We start from the raw sequence: 20,297 nt of genomic DNA, 5'->3' as shown, positions 1-20,297 counted from the left end.
ATGTAGGTTTGAAAATGTAAGTGCCTGAACTGTGTGAACTAAAACACACAAGGGGGTTAAAATAAAGTATATGCAGATAGCACCAAAAGTCCTATTGCTAGCGAGCTAACATACATGCAGCGTCCCACAGTGCACTGTGACAGATCCGTGCCTAAGCCGGCCTGGCGGGGCCTGCGCCCTGATGTTTGCCGAGATCAGAGAGAATCATCTGGGTTAACATGGTAATTATACGGCAAAGCCCTGCTATCTCCGGTTGGATCTGATACTGTTTTTCTCCTCTCTGAGGTCTCAGGCCTCCAGTCAGGAGGAGCGACAGCCATCTTCAAGAGGTGTTTCACCAGTATCAACTTACTGAAAAAGAACATCCTGTGAATGGAGGTATTTGGTTCCATGTGTATAAATTAAGTCTGAGCATTCTTACTCTGTGTTACCCCCCTGTGAGGCCAAATCTAGTGTGTCAATATCGACAGACTCAAATAGAGCATCAGAAATGCTTTCCCATGTCTTCAAGATTAGTATATTCATCAATTGTCTTGATTATTGTCGATTATGGAATGAATTAGAAGACAAGCTGAAGACAGAATTTAAAGTTATGTAATGCATTGTGGTAGTTCATCTTCTAATTTTCACTCTGACCTGCTTGCTAAACTATTATGACAATATATGAACAACTGCAGGAACAAATGCATGATGAATACCACGGTGCTCGGTGACCTCAACATCTGTTGAACCTGAACCCATGGACAGTGGCTTTGCTGGAGCACGATCTAAAAAAAGGAAAGAAATTAGCCGACCCCTTGCATGGTCTAATATGACTATGAAAAGGAACTCCAAAATATTATTTAGCTTTTTGACATAACATAGTGAACTAAGAGGACAATGTCATGATTCTTTTGTTTTTGAAAACAAAATTATGGATAAAATGTAGCTGACCTTTCCACTTAAATGAAATTTGTTTTTTTTTTCTTTGCCTCTCTATAACGTTTAATAAAAAAACCTACTTCTGACCTTCAATCAACTTCAATTTGTAAATGATAATCAGAAATGATATCGCTTAACCTGTAATACAGAAAAAAAGAATGTCTCTGTAAACACAGTAAAAACCCATGTTTGTGGAAGGATTCTTCTATCGCTGAGGCAGTTATTTCCCAGAATGTTTGTTTATGTTTTCCTGTATTTATTATATGCTGTATTTTTTTTACCACAGGCGTGCCCTTTAACCCCAAAGTCATTAACCTTTGCTGTCTGGGTCTCTAAACTGCTCCATGCTGCTGCAAAACACATAGAGAGAGACAGCGAGAGAGAGAGAGAAAGAGAGAGAGAGAGACAAAGACACAGAGAGAATGAGAAAGGGAAGAAGGCTCCAGGGCCAATTACGGCCCAGAGAAAACAAAGAGCTATATTTCAATGATTCCTCCAGCTGTGCTGTTTATGAGCTGTGTGCTTAGTCTCTCTGTGACCTTCACCTCCACATTTGCACTCTCTGAGGATAAACAAGCTCAAATGGTCAAATGCTCAAATCTTTCATTTCCACTTGTTTTTCCACAATTTTCTTTTCTTCAGCAGCTCGCTGAGAACATATTGTTTATTTGATTCAGGGTTAATATTTGTAATTTCGTTTTTCATTGCGTAGCCCTTTTAATGCCACCTCGACATCCTAAAGGGCCATGTTTGTAATAGCCATAGATATAAAAGTTCAAAAAAATATGGACTAATCTAAGGCTTAACGGCAATGTGTGTGTCATATGTAACCTTTATAACTTTGCTTGTCAGTCAGCGCCTCCCCATCACACGTATACACATGTGCACACCTATTACGGACCTCATAAGCAGGGTCCGGGTATCAGTCACTGTGGCCCTTTGACAGGTCTAACCTTCCCAAGCGACAAAATACACCATCTTCTCGGCGGTGCTATTGACAAAAGCAATAAGCCATTCTATATGGTGTATTAAAGTCATTTTCCACATGCTACCTCAGCACGATCCATTGTTCATGCAGGCTCCTGCTGACCACGAAGAGAGGTGCAAGGGGGGAAAAAAACTGCTTCCAAACCAAATACTGAACACTTTGAACGGTTGATTTGATTTGACGTTCCAGTTATTCGCAGGAAGTGTTTTAATCCTTCCTTACTTAAAAGGTACAGTCATTATCACGCTAACTAATGTGACCATTTTGGACTGATGAAGCAAGACGGGAGCAAGAAGAAACAGCTCCACACTTAGAGGCATACGTCCCACCCAGGGAGTATGTTCAATTTAAGTTCTCAATACACTCTCCCATTTCCTCCCCCTTACATTTGCCAGCAAAAAGGGGGGAAAGGTGCAGCTCTGTTGTTGGCAAGCTGTAGCTGTATAATATGTTCGGGCCATCTGCGTGGTCCGGCGGTTGCTCTCCTCCGGCTCCCTGTGTCAGAGGTGGTGTTGGAACCGCTGTGTACCTCACCCTGGCCTCTGCCGAAACCCGCTCCAGTCTGGGACCATGTGACGAATGATTCCAATCTAGGCTGAGCGCCCTTGACTTGACCCTGACCGCTGTAGACAATAAGGGCGAGCTCAGTCACTGGAAAAGATGTTCTGCGCTAATAAACCCGAGCGCGGACCAACGGCTGCAGTAAGCGGAGACACGACAAAGGATAGGGAGGGGAGGGGGGTGGACAGGGAGTGAGAGGGGAGGCGAGTTCGGGTTCTGACCTCTCAGGTGCAGGTTGATAATGAGTCTCCCTGTTTGCTCTGTGAAAATGACCTCAGAGAGATGAAAGGCGCAGAGCACAACAAAGGGCCTCATTCTCTGCTCCTCTAAAATGGGGTCATTCTTGAGGATTGGCTTATGAATGCACTTTCGATTTCATTGCTTTTAAAGGGCACTTAAGCCCAAACACAAACATGTAAAAGTAGTCGGGCTGGATGCCGCCACAGAGCCCCTGAAACCGAGCATAGCTCCTCTCAGACCCCACACATGCAAACAAAAAAGCCAAACACACACACACACGTATGAGCAGACGCTCAGTGGCTGACACACGCATGTAAGCGCAAAGCACATAGACACCCGGGCACACAATAGCCCAAATCCTGCTTGTGCCTCCCCTTGTCTCCTTAATAAACCCTATAAAATGAGTGTGCTCTTGCCAAGCTCGGTGCCGTAAACATGCCACTCCAGAAAGGTTCTGGGCATCCCGCTAGTTATGCTAATGAAACCCCCCACTCCTGTTTTTCATTCTCTCTTATCCTGCTGGCACAGCCTTCAGTCTTCCGCAGTATACCACTCCATTGTCATCCCCTGCCCCTGTTCCGCTGGCATCGGACTAGATAATACACAGCAAAACGAAGATCCAAGAACCCTTGTAAAAAATTTAAAAAAAACATGGCAAGATTATTATTTCTTTGAACTAAAAACCAGGCCATTGTTCTTCATTTTTGTGCCCCAATTTGTATCAAAATATGATAATCTTAACTTGCATGCATGGACTGCTAATTATAACAACATGAACTACGTCTCCAAGGTAAGCAATGGGAAAGACACGGGAGAAGGTCAATATTGAACAACACAAGCACCACTTCTGTCTGTGGAGCTTTGAGTAGAAGTTATTTCTCAGCCAGGAAGTACGGAGGCATGGCTTCTTGTAGTGCCGATTATGGGTACCAGCACGTTATTTCTCACCGGGGCTTTGAGGAACTTAGTGTTAAGAGGGGAAAGTGCTGGGCACGACAGGAACAACCGAATTCTGCTGATCTCTGCGGAGTGTCAATGTGGCATCCCGGATTATACCTCCCTCCTTTGGCTCCGAAAGACAAAACCCACTGCAGCTCAAAGTTTTGTTTGTGAATCTAAGTGTGAGAATGCAAATGTGTGTGTGTGTGTGTGTGTGTGTGTGTGTGTGCCTCTGTGACACATCGGGCATCTTCAAGGCCCTGTTTGCATGTGGCTTTTCTCAGAGTGGTTCAGTAAGCCAGGCCTATGACGTGGATCTGGGGCTTGACTGCATAGGAGTTTATCGCAGATAATTCTGAAAGAATGTGCTGGAAAAGGAACAAACCACGGACGTTCTGGGTTGGCAGATCTTGAGCCTCGGCCTACACAGCACCCCGTGCGCCCCGTGCTCGAGCCCCCACTGGGCCTCTCTGAGCTTGAAAGGGCAGCAGGGAAAACATTGAAACACTGGAGAGACCAAATCAGCTTCTCTTTTGTTGCTCACCCGGCAGCTCCCTTTTCATCCGCCATACATTCAACACGGTACGAGTGAATTGTTGCAGTTATCAGTTGTATATATAGACCTTATATCAACAACGTGCGAAAGGCTTGCAAATCTTTTCTTATATTTCTAGAGGAAAAAAACGGTCATCCACCGGTGACCAATAAAAATCAACTTTTTTGCCAGGGAAAAATGACCAGTGATGTGACCGATAGACTAAGCTATGTGTATATATTGGAGAACGAAAGCTTAAGGATAAGCCTGCATAGTGTGGGGAATGTGATTTTACAGGTATCTGTCCATAAGGACATTGAAGAGAATCATGTTTGCTCACTTACCAGAACAATAAAATACTGTTCTACCTACAAATGGTCCAATAAAGTACATCAGTACAATAGAATGATAAAAAAAAGGCAGTACGGCCATAAACACATGATTGAATGATCTGTCACCAAGATATGTCGAGAAAGATAAACTCACTTTTGTTGTAGGCCCACTAACTCATACATAAAGACCACCACAGAATCCACTCCTGGGCATGTGCGCAGTACAGATGCAGGTATAGGAAGCAGTTAAGGGTTTAATGGTTTATTCTGTATTATGAAGGAAACCAAGATGGACCATGGACCATTGAGACGCCATTCCGTCTCTTCCACTCCACCATTAGATGGAAATGCTTTCAAATCACTATCGAGCAGCCCCCGAATCAAATGAGTGACCCCGAGGTGAACATCGCACTATGTAGCCCTATTGCAGGCTCACTCAGCCATTCATCCACTGTAGAAATCATTACTTCCGTATTTTACAGGTGTCAAAAGTGATATGGCTGTACGATGTGTGTGTGTGTGTCTGTGCATTGTGTTTGAGAGCCAGAAAAGGAAAGAAAAGAAGAAAATTAGCTGTAAAATGAGGCATATCCGGTAGAAAAAAAATGGTATCAGTTATACATTCAATTCAGATATTTTCCTTGAGTTTATTTGTGTTGAGGAAGGCTGTAAAAGAAACACGGGTTCTGCATGGCTGCAGAGAATTCCATAGTCTTACTTGACTAGTATGTTAACTTTAATTTTTGCATTTAGAGCCAGTATATTATACAATTAATGAATCCTCTTCCCGTTTTACTGCATAGTGTATGTTACTCAAAAATACAGATTATTATAAAGAATTTCTAAAAAGCAGTTTCTGTGTTTCTTCGAAGCAGAAAATTGTTACCTTTTTCCAGTTATGGAGTGTGTGTGTGTGTGTGTGTGTGTGTGTGTGTGTGTGTGTGTGGTGGGAGGGGGTACGTCTCTGTTGTAGATGGTGTGGTGTGTGCGTGGGCATATATGTGCTTGAATACTGAATTGGAAATGAAAGTTTATAAGGTCGTCGGCGAAAAGCTCTCTTCTGCCCTCTTAAGATAATGAAAACAGCAAAGCGAGAACTAAAATGTGACCATTGCAAAACTGAAACCGCACCGAGGTAGGGAGATGAATAACCTTGTGCATCAGCCCACGGAATTCTAGATATCAATGCCTTTTTCAATTCACTTACTTTTTGTAATCATCAAGGTCAAAAGGCAATTTCTGCAACCACGGAAATAAATAAAACAGGTTGGCAGCAAATTAAATAGAAAGGGGAACAAAGCCAAGCCTCCAGCTAGTACCGGAAAAAACAAGGGTAGAAAATCTCACATGAAAGCTAATTTTCAGATAACATCAAGCTTTGCCATTTGACTAATTGGAATACACTTCACTCTTCATACAGAAATGCCATTAGCACTCAAAAACATTTTGCGTGAAATATTTTCCCATCAACTACAGCATCCACAAGCTGTTGATGGTGAATACGGTAGATTAATCCAATTGTTTGATATAATTACAATACCTTAACAGAATCTGCTCGGTAACAGTTTTATTTGCTTCTGTTGAGATTTACATTGTCTTTTAAAAGCCCAAATGCCATCCGTTATGCATCACAACACATTTAAAATGATATGCAAATGGCCTCGCTTTCTTTATTTCCCTTCAGCTACTTTTAAAACAGAACGTACAGCAGTGCTGGAGTGTATGTGACTCTATCTTTGACAATTGCATAAGACTATGTGCATTATACATTAATGTTTATTTATTAGTCCTGACCTGACTCCTAACAGTTTCTAAAGCCTTTTTTTTTTATTTCTTTGTTTTCAATTCAGACTGTTTAATGTGTGTGTTCACTTTGAACTGTCCATAACACAAAGACTCAAAACCTTTGCTATTGATATTTGTAAGACTCCTCAAAAGGTAAAATTTCGGCCTAATAACGCATGGCAGTTACAATATTATGCTTCATAAGGCCCCAGAACTACAACTACTTCCCTGTGGTGGTATAACTCTGCCACGTGGCACATTACAACCATGTTCAAATTGTCATTACTTCCCAAAGGTTTTACCAACAAGTTTTTGCGAAATTTGAATACATTCACTGAGGATTTCTCAAGAAATATGAGGACCTGTCGTAGTGAGAGTCACAGTGACCATGAGAAAAATCATTGAGTCAGTTTATAGTCAGAGTGCAAGTGGACGTTTGTTACAAATTTGAAGAAATTAAACCAGACAAACATACCCAAATTAAATTAAATTAAACCCAGACACATCATCCATCCACGGCTGTCGCTGAGGCATAAAAACGAAGAACGAAACAAAACTGTGGCGGTTTGTCACTCACACCTTGTGTTGTGAGTGGTACTAAAGTAGTGTACAAGTGTAATACAAAGCATTTTAAATCCCCCTATTCTGCTCTCTCATCATATCAGCATATCACAACATTTTAGTTCCTTTCTGACAAACCATAGCATACATATACACATTATGTTCCAGGAGCCGGCGTACTTTGTTGAAATAAAAACGCACAAACACAGTTTATTACTGTTTGAAAGGATCCTTCAGAGAGGAAAACCGGAATGTGCGAGAAAGAGAGTAATGCTTTAGGTCAATATTTTACACAATGATGCATTTTAGGAGGCACGCCTCTACAGGGCATGTGTGAAACAATGGGTGTCATAACTGCCCCGTGCAGTTTATTAATCTTCCTCTGCCCTCTAATCCATCTGTTTTCTCCTCTTACGAACGCTGGTCGTAAACGGGAGAACATCTTGCTCAGTGGCTCTGGGACGGCCATGTCTCTCTTGTACGAGGCAGCCAGCACTAGAAGCACAGAGCAACTTCCTAAGCATGTTTTTAGGTCAATGACAGTAAGATTAAGCTGGGAAAAGGTTAGCTGAGGCGTTGTCAAGCTTGTGGAGCAGGGATTCAGAAGACATTGTTTTCCTATGACTGATGAAGTGTACTTGAATCAGCTAGGAAGAGATAAGTCAAATAATAATCAAGAGTTTTGCTTTTGGTTGCTCTAAGCCAAAATAAAAAAATATTATTATTATTTACTTCTTGAATAACAGTTTTTAATGACAAAGTCGGAAAGATTTCCAAAGCTGTGACCCTACGGCATGTGTTTTCCTCAAAGAATTTAAAAAAGGAATTTCTAATGAAACAAGTCGTGTCGTGGCTACAACTGGGAACTATTTAGTAGGAATGTTGTGAAGTCATACCGTAGTGCTCAGTAAAAAATGATTCTATAAATGTCAGGAAAGGGGAGGAAGCCTCTATTCTTGTTATTCCCCATTGAACAGTCATACTGCAGCAATTATTTAAAATCTTTGATTATCCTCAGAGAGACGAGGCAATCACGGCTGAAAATCAATTTCAGGGACATCAGGAAAAATCAAAAAGCTTGCACAGCGCCAACAGGGCCATGGGCTGGTGCGAGAGAAGAGAAGGGATTTTTTTTTTCTCATCATCGTTTCGGTTTTCCCTTTGCTAAGAGCAATCAGCCAGCCACACCAGAGAGCTTGCTGCAAGTCAGAGCCAGATCCTGTTCAGAGCTGCTCGTGATGTTGAGCCAGGTAGCATCCAATTAGTGCTCAGTGTAACTTAATGCAAAGTTCTGGCACTCAGCTCACCGAATCCAACTAGTTGTCATAGAATTTCCACGCTTCTGCTGTCAAATTCACAAACATTTGCTGATTTGCTTTGCCTCCTTAAAGCACCATGAAGTTAAAATGCGACATTTTCCCATCAATGCTGCGCCATGTATGGCCATTTTCTGCTAAAACAGATTGGCCTGGTTACTGATGAGACAGCAGGAATGTCAGCGACGGATGCTTGATGCTTGTTGACAACTGTTTTGCTTTAGAACCGCATTTACTCCACGCGTAGAGCAATTTGTAATGGCACGGGTTCCAAAGAGCTGTAATGGATGTGAATCCAATGAAAAAAGTCATCATTCGCGATCTTTTTAGTAAACAAAGCTGGATGTAAAATTCCGCCCTTTCTTTATGTTCAATCAAGGCGTTGCCTTGTCAAATTCAATCAGCGTCTGGAGTTGTCCAGATGCTGGACTTGTCTCACACAGCTGAGAGAAGATTATGTCTGATAATGACATATGTAAAGACACAGCTCTTCTACACACTAATATATGACTGATATCAACATTGAATGATATGTTATCCTTCCTCATTTCATGTAGTTCAACCTCCTCCATCTTTTTTTTCACAAACCTTTTGCTTTCCTTTTCCTTTTGCCTGTGCACTGCTGCTAGGAGCGTCTCAACAGATTGTGGTTTTTGGCAGAATGCACACAATTGAGTTTTGGAAGTGGCATGGAACGGGACACGGGAGTCTGAGGTGGCTTCCTCCCCCTGCCGTCCTCTCTGTCAAGGCTCCGTGGGCCAGTTGCCCAATCTTTCATAACAGCATTAGCAGAGACTAGGCAGCAGCACAGTGGAAAATCCACTCCACCATGTTTCCTCATCAGCGATGTCTTCTCTCTGACCTCCAACTCGGTTTCGGTGGCTCACATGAATATAGAAGATGAATATGGGCCAACTTCTGAGGTTATGCCAAATTCAACAGCAGGCCGGCCTGTCAACCATGAAATCGCCTTTACAAAGGGAGTTTGGACAAATTTGGATTTCTTGAAGACACTTTCATCCATGGGAAATTTCCTGACCTTTATTTTATGTCCTAACCCATAAAGATCAGGTAAAATGCTATCATAACAACCAGTATAAAGGAAAATGGTGGGCTGTTATCCTCCATAATTCTTCTCCAGACATTTATCATCATTCACCATCTTTTCATTCTACCCAGCAGTCATCACAGGAAACCCCCGCAGTTGTGTAATGTGGAGCTTTCCTCTATGCCCTTTCTTGGTATACCTCCTGTGACGTATATGGCTCAGCACACTTACACAAACGCTAACACGCACACACACACACACACACAAACATACTGTGCTGTTTGACCTCTGAGGTTCAGTAAGAGCATTAAATGCCAATTAGGGTTGGGACGGGCCGAGCTGAGTCTCAGGTTGTTGGAGGGCCCTGAGGCCTGCGGGAAGGAACTTATTGGTCCCTGGGCGTAAGTGTGCGTAGGTGTGCGTGTGCGTTCATAGAGTATAAGTTTGTGTGTGGGAACGTTTGGGCAGGCTGACATCAATAGCATAGACAATCCCCCTATGGGAAGGCTACTTCTTTCTACACATGTGCACAAAAAACACATCTGGATATTTTGACCAATCTTTGAGTCCCCTTTTGTTCATCTCTCTGAGAAGCCTGTTTTTTGAAAAATACCCTAGTGCCTGCAAGAAGATTTCAATAACTATAAAATAGTATAATAAAATGTCAGATACAGGTTATTTGTCTCAGTTTAATGTTCAAAATAAAACAGCAATACAGGAGAAAGAATATTAGCAAATGCTCTGAAGGCAACCCTCGGAGAAATATCCGTACTGCAGTGCATCTTGAGACGTGTGTGATGATCTGCAGTGGTTATCTGGCGGTTTCAGAGTCATGCCCTTTACTGTCCCTCTGTTATTTACCCACCAGACACAAGCAGCTTGATAAATGTTTTGTCTGACCTTCTAAATTTGTTTTCCTTCCTTTTAACTGTGATTTTATTTCCCTTGGACAAGCCACACGCCGTGTTTGTGTGTGTCTGAGAGCGTGTGTGTGAGTGCATGTGTGTCTGCTTATATGTCTATTTGTAAAGAAAATAAAAGGTCTATATACATTCTCTCCTTGTTGCAAATTACATCCCTGAGTTCATCATTTCAACCAACAAACCATTGAACAAGCCAAATAATTGTAGTAATTGGATCTAACAGCCACCGGCCGTCTTCAGTGTGTGTCTGCTTCAGTGTGGAAAGAGTTAAAGTCACCACAGGCCAAAGTAGAGTCAACATCGGCCACGGCTCGGCTGGCCTATCCTGCCAGATCAATATCTGCAAATAATAAATTAGCTCCCCAGAGGGGACGCACTAAACCTTCAGCAACACTGGCCTGGAAAAGTCCACAATTGGTGTGTGCGAGACTCAATAAGCCAGGTGAATGACTGTGCAGGGGCACATTTTTAGCACTCCATAATAGAAAATTAATGGGGCTCAAATCAGTGCTGAGGGCACCCTGAGGGTTACCTAATAGGCCTAGTTAGAACTGTCATCCCTCCACAGAGTCACCTAAAATATCACATGCAAACACAGTGAGCCAAGAAGAGAAGGAGCAATGAGCAAAGGATGTATGTGAGCGTACAGGTAACATAATAGTTACCGTTGGAATGGATTTATTTGGTGAGAATATTACAGTGTTAAAGTGTTCTTTGGAATTTGAGGGAACAGAAAGTGAGGATAGCAGAACAATCAAATAAAAAAAAGAATCAAATAAAAATTTCAGTGTATAAATTAAACTAACCCTATAACTCTGCCCTTCATTGTATAAGATTGCAAACTCAATGGCAGAAAACACAAAGCATGACAATTCGCATAACTCCTCTTTCAAGCCAGTTTGAAATAATCTTTAGTTTCTTTTGGAAAAAGACAAGACGTATTTTTTTTAAGAATAAAAACTGCATACTGCAAACTCAACACGTTATAATCTATGTCTGAATGAGTTTTCTTGTTTTCTTAAATGTGGCTAAATAGTATTTTTAATTCAGTTTATTTAGCGTTTTTAAGATGTAATATCTAACTGGTCACTGATCTCAGCCAATTTATTGTTTAATTTCACACAATGAAACAGTGAAAGAAAATAGTTAGTCGTATAATATATTCTCCATGATCTTAAATATATTAGGCTTATCGTTAATCTTTAAAACAATCCCTAAAGAAAAGCCTAAAGTGAGAACGCATCTACAGTATATTCATGCAGCTAAATAAAAAAAATAAAAATAAAATGGGTGAAAGATCATCTCGAGTTTTACGAGGAAAAAAAGTACATATTTGAAGTTAATGATCAAGTACATGCAAAAGTATGCAAGTATATCATGTTGACTGTGTTCAAGTATAAGCTTGGCCAAACTGCGGGGCTGTTTAAAAACAGATCTATATGCCCAACAGGCTGGTAATGAGCCTTTAAAATCTAATTATTTATTCCGGCTGGCTTATTCCCCTTCTCCACAAAACACAACTATTGGATTCAATAAACATACTTTATATTGATCTTTGGCCGCCCGGCAGCACATGCACCTCTCTTAACCCTTCTCAACAGGATTTATTACAACTTTGCATGCTAAACAGAGCACACACACACACACGCCTGTGCGCAGACACATGCTAAAGCGTAAATACCGAACGACTTCACATCAATGTAACGCACACATGCACACAACCTTTCGATCTCTCTCCTGACCCTAATTTGCCTATTTAGCAATATTATGGGGGTTGAGATGTGTTGGGAGGGGTTTCCCTCCTCATCTCCCCCCCTGCTCCCCCCCCCCCCCTTTTCTGGACTTCAGCAAACTCTGTTTTCTTGACACTGAACTTACCCACACGCCGCCACGCTGCCGTCCTTCAGCCCAAACAGGGTGTGTCGCTCTCCGCAGGGTACTTGAGATATTTTCAGAGATGATGGAAGATTCTGCAACAAACGTGGTGCCGGCTGGAAGAAAAAAAAAAAAAAAAGTTTGCGGTGAGGTGAAGAAACCCACTGCATCTGGGAGTAGCTGTGTAGTTTAGTTGGTGCACTCCATCAGCCTGGCGAACATCCAGTAGATCCTCTCAGTGTAGATGAAGACAGGACGACGTGAAGAACAGAGGGAACAAGAAAGAAGCAGCATCCTCCTTTATGGCGCGGAGCTGTGTAGATGTGATGTTTTAAGTCCCTGTCTGTCTGTCTTGTGTGTGTTCATGCCAGTGCCACAAAGGAAAAAATGAAACAGCCCACGAGGAGAAACGAAAACCTGGTTCCTCATCATGCGCTTGTTAGCTTGTCCAATCTATGGCAATCAGCACAGTCCCAGGGGTTGAAAGACACGAGATCCCAGAGAAGGGGAAGCCGAGGCTGAGGAAAAGATCAATACTGCACTGTGAAACAAGACGTGTGGGCTATTTACTCTCCATTGATCTGATGATGCTGGAGAAACACCTCACTCGGCTATTAAATTGAGGCTATAAGTCTACTATGGAGGGCTTTTTTTATTCCCCTCTCTTTTTCTTTCGCTCAGTCTTTACCCTAAGGTCAAGGAAAAGCTAAAAAAAAATCCACAAACACACAAAAATGGATTGCCTGGCCCAGGGAAAGTAATTAATCTACATTATAATGCCATGGGAGCAGACACCGACTACCCATCTTGAGTGAAGTTTTGCTCAGAGCGACACGAGACCCATGGCAGCATGGGATGGACTACTAGAGGACACAGTGATGGATACAAATGGTCTGCTAGCAGGGCCCAGCTGAGCTTCTGGAGCTTCCTACAGCTGAGGATTTCCACCTGCATGGCACAGTGAAGAGTAAGAAAACACTGAGCAGAGAGAAACAGAACAGTAAGTATCATACACGGTCAACATACATATGATGATATTATCCTTATGTGCATTACAATACAAACAATTAACAAGCTCAAAGAGGAAAGAGGTGGGTCGACAAGGTAGGGGGGTAGTTTTGTTGCTCGCGCTACTGTTGTTTGTTATTCCAAGCGGTGTGTGTGATCATTTAGGCGTAGGGTGTAGTGGCATTTCTTCATCAGGAGCACAGGAGTCTCATTCGGGACGGCTCGAGGTGTAAACAATGATGCCGTCCTCCTCAGTTGCTGCTGTAACGTTGGCAAGTTCAGTCTGCTAAGTGAGCGTTGTAGCTTAGTAGAAAGAATGAAAGTTCATAAATAAAACTGCTCACAGAAAGCTGTGTGGATTATTTTGACAGAACGGGTCATTCTGTCAGTTAAGAAGAAAAAAGTATTTTTAAGGAGGGGGGGGGCTGCCCTCCTCAAATCCTTAATAATTAGAGCGGTCGTGTGATGTCGAGTGAACAACATCCGTGTTACAAGGCCTAGATGTGTGTTTCAGATAAACAATGTCTGATCCCAAAAAATAAATAAAAAAAGGTGAATTCAGACTTCTCTGCTGTCTATATGCTCTGTAGATAAAATGAACCCTTATTAAGATACCTGTTAATTTAATGCAATTTTTGAGGTAAAAAAAAAACTTGCACATTGATTCATTCCCTTTGGTTTCACAAAACGTTTGTCAAAGCTGCTGCCACCCAGATATTTTCCATGGTGTGAAACTCTGTCCCTCCATGTCTGTCTTTGCCTTTCTCCCACTCCTCAGAGGTGTAGCCTTATTGACTGAGAGGCTGTATTACAACAAGCCGTCTCTAATGACTCCCTGAAGACCTCGCTGTCCCCATTGCCCGCCCTCCATCCCTCTCTCTCTCTCTCGGTCTCACTCTCTGTGTTTCTCCAAATCGGCCTGCTCTTCAGGCTCCAGTTCAGCAGCTAATTAACCCCCTCTAATAGCGTAGATTACATTAGCTTTGAGCGGCTCGCACCCTCCACCGGACTCGCACTGCCGCACAATGAACCCGGCCTGGCTTTACAAATCGTCCCCTTTTACCAGAGCACAATTATGAATTCAAACAACTTCTTACCCACACGCACTTATCCAGGGACAGAAGGCCTTCTCTCCAGCCGCCCCACTCCTCCCCTGCCACCCACCGCACAGGCCTTTTACGCTGGGAGGAATGAGAGAACTGAAGAGAGGAGACCACACAAGAATACGGCCATAGAGGGGAGAGGGGATATCGGGAGGGGGGGGGTGAATCAGAGAGGTCACTATAGGTGTTTCATTGGGTGAGGCTACAGAACCCCAGTGATAACCCTCCATCTTAACATTCCTATTCAGAGCTGAATGGAAACTTAATTACTGCGGGTGGATTGAGCGAGAGGAGGGAATACCGGGACCAAATAGGGGTTTATGGTTTAAGTGGTCAAAGAGAGGGAATTAGACGCAAGAGTGAATGACTTAAGCCAGTGGAAGAGGTTTTCTACACATTGACAAAATGGGCTGGCAACTCGAAAGCTTAATGAAAACTGAAGAAAAATGGTTTATTTTTATTTTTTTAAAGCTGCAGATGTCTTAAACATCTTTATAAGTAAACCCGATCAACCAGCCAACACCTTATCTACAGAAACACTTCTGTATGTGGGATGGGACACTATTATACACCCAATTTTATTAACCCCTACTTGTTTACAGTTAACGCTTTCACAGTATGCTCTGGGGATTTTTGAATCATAGTAAGTGTCTAGAGCAAACTACAGATCTAGTTAGAATGTCTAAATACTCTCATTGACAAATGTATTATCAATCCTTAATGAATATGTCAGAGAGCATCAGGACACGTCCAGTTTGACATAAGACAATAAATCATAACAGCCACAATGATTTAAATCTATTTAATTCAATTTCAAAATGCCACTGTTGGAATTCATAATGTAATGTTTAATCATTGCACCAATTTCGTCACTACTACAAGACATCATAATTATCAATATTAATTAAATATTGAACACTTTTTATAAATATATACTTTTTATACTTTTATATAACGCTTTTTATAAACTAGACTACATAAAGAAAAGCAGTGGTTCATGTGTGTAATCCGAGATTTCTTCCACGTTGTCTTCCTGCTCTGACATATCCTGCAAATCAACCTCATCTGGGACGAACCGACCCAGCGCCTGTTGCACACTAATTCTTGCTGCCATGATGTCGGCCACTGAAATACCAGCTGAGTTCCTTTATAATGACATGAACCCCCCCCAGCCACCTCCCCAAGCTCAAATTATTCAAATGTGTTCATTTGTAGATTATATTATTACCATGCAGGTGCTTGTGCTTGCAGGTGCAGAACCTTTGACAAGGCGCCCTCTGACCTCTGCATGGCATCTGTTTCCTTTGTGCACCATGTATGATCACCCCTATGCTGTTTTACAATTTCACTGTTTCCAGATTCCTCCGCGGCCCTTCAGAGACCAGCAGGTGTCTGTCTCTGTGGGAACCTGGGCAAAAGGGACAGCGTTGAGGTCCCCCTTGAGCGGTGTCTGCACTGCCCCATAAGAAAAACACACAAACATGGCCTGTAAAACTGTACAACAATCATACACCCACACGAGTAGGTCTAAAATCCGTCGAAACAAATACACGTCAAATATGAGCAGAAACGGCCTCGGCGTACAAACCTTTGTAGCACCTGTACAAAAGTATTAGTATTTTTTTTTAAAGGACACTAAATGTTTAGTGTATTTTTCCTGCAGTCAGATGTCAAAATGGGTCAAAATTGAGCCGAGCAGCATGTGAGGTTCAACAATGTAAGAAGATGCTGTGGTTGGTTGGGTTCATTTGATGCGATAGAGCGGAGCTGTTTAAAAGCTGTTATTAAACTGCCGGAGTCCAACCACACTGTGAAACCAAGAAGGAGAAGAAAGGAAGCTGATCATTGAGAGAAATTGCATTTTTTGAATAGGACTTCCCCCCCCCCCCACTTTCTTACAGCACTTACACCACTTAGTGGTGTTTTATCAATGATAATGAGATGAGATATAGCCCTGGTGAAAAAAAAGCGCAAAAGAAATAAATAAAATATGGAATAAATGGATGTAATCTGCTCCGTCTAAATGTAAATTGGTACATTTGTAGTGAGAGGACATTCTCATGTTTCTTTGTCCGAACAAGTAATTTTCCCTACGTCTCTTCTGTAAGGCTTGCCATAGCAGCATTTTCTGCAGCACAGAGCACTCTCCTTTCTATTTCAATAGGACAGCTCATTTGCTAGACTCCTAGCCCAAACTGCTGACTGGGTCTTTCAAGGCTGTGTACTTGGTGTGCCTGTGGACTAGAGTGCATGTGCACAAGCGTCTGCTAAGAGAATAGAAGGGAAAATGGAGGGAAAGAGAGTGGGATAGAGAACACAGTGTATCATTAAGGCACTCAGAGATCATTAGATATATAAGGGCTCTGCTATGCAAGGTCAGGGCTGCTGTGTTTTTCTAGGTCGGCAGAGGAGCAGTAAAACCAGTCTAATCAGCCGCTTCTCTCTGCTCCCCTCACCCCTGTATCGCTCTGTTCCTTCTCCATCTAGAGCCAGTGTGGATTACAGCCCAGTTTATCCATGGCTCTGTATGTATTTACCAACATTATCAAGGCTTATGAGCCAAGGACACGGTAAACCACACAAAAGGCACAAAGGCTTTGAGCTATATATTGGGCTTATTGCAGGGTAAACTTGGCTCCCTGTCTTGCTCCCAGGATGTACAAGGCTGATTTAACAGGTGTAGCAAGCTGACTAGCTATCCAGTATTTTTCATTAAGACCATCCGTTAAAGTTCAGTCCAGCAACCGGCAGTCTGCCTCAATAAAGTGTCTGTGAATGTCTGCAAAAACGCACCTTTCAGCTATGGTGGAAGGACATGGATTTCATAGAAAGGTAAATACACTTAAAAAAATATTAAAAAGTCCCTCTAATTATTGGAATCTGTCAAGCTGACTGAATGTCTGGCCACATTTGTGATTTTGTTTGCTTACTTTGCTTAATCCTAAATCAGAAAGAACCAGATTCTAATCAAAATGTTTGCCAGCGAATATTGAACCAATAAGGTTTTATTAGCCTTTGTGTATCAGTATCAAAAAATAGAAATAATACCCAGCCCCTACCCAGATGTCTAAACACACTCAACTGCTTTACCCATCATGTGAGTGTCCGCAGGAGGACTGGCCAACGATGGCAGGGAGGCAATGCCGTTGCTAACGTGGCACGTAAATCAAGATAATGATGGATAGCCTCATCCTTATCCATCCTCGCCTTTATAGAGATGAATGTCCTGCTTGGCTTCTTACTCAGCACTTTGGCCTTTCCCCCACTCATTGTGCACTTTATCACAGAAACACCCACACGTTGCCTAAGATGGAGATTAGTAAAGCTGTCTGGAAAGTGGACCCAACTAAAGCCAATCAATCAAACATACTCCCGGCCAATCAAGAGAGGAAAACACAAATCCAAGAAGCAGCACCATTCTGATTTGTTGTGTAACGGGTATCGGGATCGGGTGATATTTTGTGTGCTCGCACGAGACAAGTCAAGAAGGACAAAAGGAAAAGTGAGAGAGAGAAACATTGTTTTAAAAGAATGCCTCTCTTGCTCTTGAACGTCTCATTAGGCTAATGTTTTTTTATATGGCACTTCAAATGTCAAGGCATTGGCGGATTTAGTGTAAACTTAAATTCCATTACCTGGCAGGCATTAATTGCTTACTGAGCCCAAGGATCTTTCCCATGGGGCCTCTATGTTTCCTATCTGTCATCTGGCTAACTATTCTGTCTAGACTAACTTAGAGCACCATAATCCACCATGGGGATCAATAAACTGCACATAATTTAGCTCCAATAATGAGCTTTCACTTCAAGGGAAACGCCAGCCCACTTCCCGAGGAACCGGCCGGGACGTAAAATGATAATGTAATTATTAAAAGGACAGACAAAATGAGTAAGCACTTTCACACAGAGAGGGAGGGCAAGCGTGGCCTCAATTAGACACACTTAAAGCTATCATTGTTATTCAAGACAAAGCTAATCAAGGAATAGATACAGGGGCATCCATTTCAGCAGGTAATGGAATGACGCTGGCCGGCTCTCTCATTTCCCCAGGCTCGTGATGTTATAAAGGCTGCCCTGCAGTCACGCGTGAGTGGGCACCCTTTAATGGATTGTAATGGAGGCAGTTTCATCCACATATCAGAGATACATGGGAGGCCACTTGGAGGAATGGAGAAGTTTAAGATTCACATTCAACAACACAAAATAAAATAAATAAGGGTGTGGGCTCCTTTACACCAGTAGTTTCCGTTTCCATTCAGAAATATAAATGCAACATTACATGCGATGAGTGTTGCAGCTCCTGAAGCAACTTGAATTCAACATGAAAGATTTGAATCCTGGCAACGTTATCACCTATCATTCACGCACTGTCCTTGCCATGGACAGGTCAAACAAGCACCTGCCTTTCAGCCCACGAGACACTTGGTGCGTGACTAAGTAAGGTGTAACATGGGTTCTTAGCTGCTAACTACTGTTTCTCCAATTATATGCATCCTTAAACTCCAGTGCAATCAAGAGAAGCAAGTTTGTTTTTTACACCCTAGTGCTCCTAATTCATCTGCAGGCTACAGGAGGTCCAGGGTGGATAAATCAGGCCTTTACGGAAGGGCTGCTCCCACTGTTTATCTGCTGGTGACATTTGCTGCACAGCCCCAACCGCACCATAATTACCCCACTTATTCACTAAACAGGAATCATGCCTAGCAGGAACCCCCTGCCACAAAGGTTGCAGGACTTAAGGCAATATTCTGTCTCCAGAGTTCAATGGCCCTGGCTGTATGAAAGGACTCCATTCATTTGGACATCAGCATGGGTTCACTTCAGCATGGTCTGACAGAAGACGGGGGCTGAACTGACTCGCCTCAATAGCTGGAACAAAGAGCACCACGGCTGATGATGATGATGGATTTACAGCCGACTGCACATGCATTTCTAACACGCAGCCTACCTTGGCACACTTCTAATGTCACAGTTCCCATAGAGGACTGGCATTTGGAGTGGCTTCTCCTGCCCCTGGAGCCAGCATGCTGGGAGTGGATAACTATGTATATCCCAACGAGGTAGTCTGTAAAGGAAAATTACAACTTGAAAAAAGACATCTCAGTGATTTTATTTACTATCGTCCTTCAGCATTTATTAAATGTTAATCTTCTGATTTATTGTAAATCACAGTATGATCCTGTTTTAGGTCGTTATCTTCATTTTGTTCTCTTTATCCCCCAATCACTGCTATTTCAGACGACTCGTTTCTCATTGTCTTGAGAACCCACCCAAATGCATCTTAACTAGGGAATTGCCAATTAAAAACGAGGGATAGCGTTTTTTCCGTAGCGTATTGTGGAAGCCTTTAGCTGCATATACTTCTGCGTCGTCTTATCTGTCAAAGACAGTAAGCACAGATGGATGATGAGTGACAAAGGGATTTTGGTTGAGGTTAGGCAGTAATGAGTGCCACGTGACTCCCACATTCAAATTTCAGACAGCCTCTTCTGATCCTAAAGCTGCAATCAACACTGGGCCATCTGCAACACTGCAATTAACATAATTGGTGTACATTACATGCTTATAGAGACCACATTTCTACCCACTACTCTTTCACCCATAACAAGATGAGCTGTGGAGTTTCTGGAAGAGCAACACTGTTGATTAGTCCACAGATAGTGGCTGCAGACAGTGAGACATGTTGTCTTGGTGAAAACAGACGAACTGACAATCAAGAGTCTAGCGAACGGCCAGGTGTGAGGGCCAGAGTGCAAGTAGGCCCATGTGCATCTGACACAAGCACCTTCCCTACACCTGGAACTGGGGTGGAGGTGATCGACTGCCAGGCCTTCTCGTCAGACAGCTCACAGACAGAACGCAGGCAACACTTGGGCCTCTTCCAGCTGCTCTGGCAGAATAAATTGAACTTGATTAAAATTAATCACACTCAACCACTCGCAATTTGCAAGTACCAGAAATAATATTCTAGAAAATCTGCCTAGAAGATCAGTGAACAAAGGAGAAAAACTTGTGCAGCTTGGTTTTAACTATGTTCCACACACACGCAGTATTTTTCAGCCGACAGTAAAAAAAAAAAAGACAGATGTACCCATGTGGATGTGCAATTGAAAAGCCACCATTTATATGTTGGCAATGATGGATTGTATGGATTAAGAATATT

The 20,297-nt window shown here is 42.5% G+C and overlaps 1 long non-coding RNA gene across 1 annotated transcript in view; it reads right to left on the bottom strand.

The window, feature by feature from the left end:
* LOC120830819 (uncharacterized) overlaps positions 1-20,297 on the bottom strand; it is a 257,053-nt gene that overhangs the window by 180,687 nt on the left and 56,069 nt on the right. The window contains exon 3 of the long non-coding RNA XR_013452113.1: positions 12,028-12,140. This is a non-coding gene — a long non-coding RNA (uncharacterized LOC120830819). The remainder of the gene's footprint in view (positions 1-12,027; positions 12,141-20,297) is intronic.

Source organism: Gasterosteus aculeatus, chromosome 13 (assembly GCF_964276395.1).
Source record: "Gasterosteus aculeatus chromosome 13, fGasAcu3.hap1.1, whole genome shotgun sequence".
Lineage (NCBI taxonomy): Eukaryota > Metazoa > Chordata > Actinopteri > Perciformes > Gasterosteidae > Gasterosteus > Gasterosteus aculeatus.
This window is presented reverse-complemented; position numbering and strand designations above follow the sequence as displayed.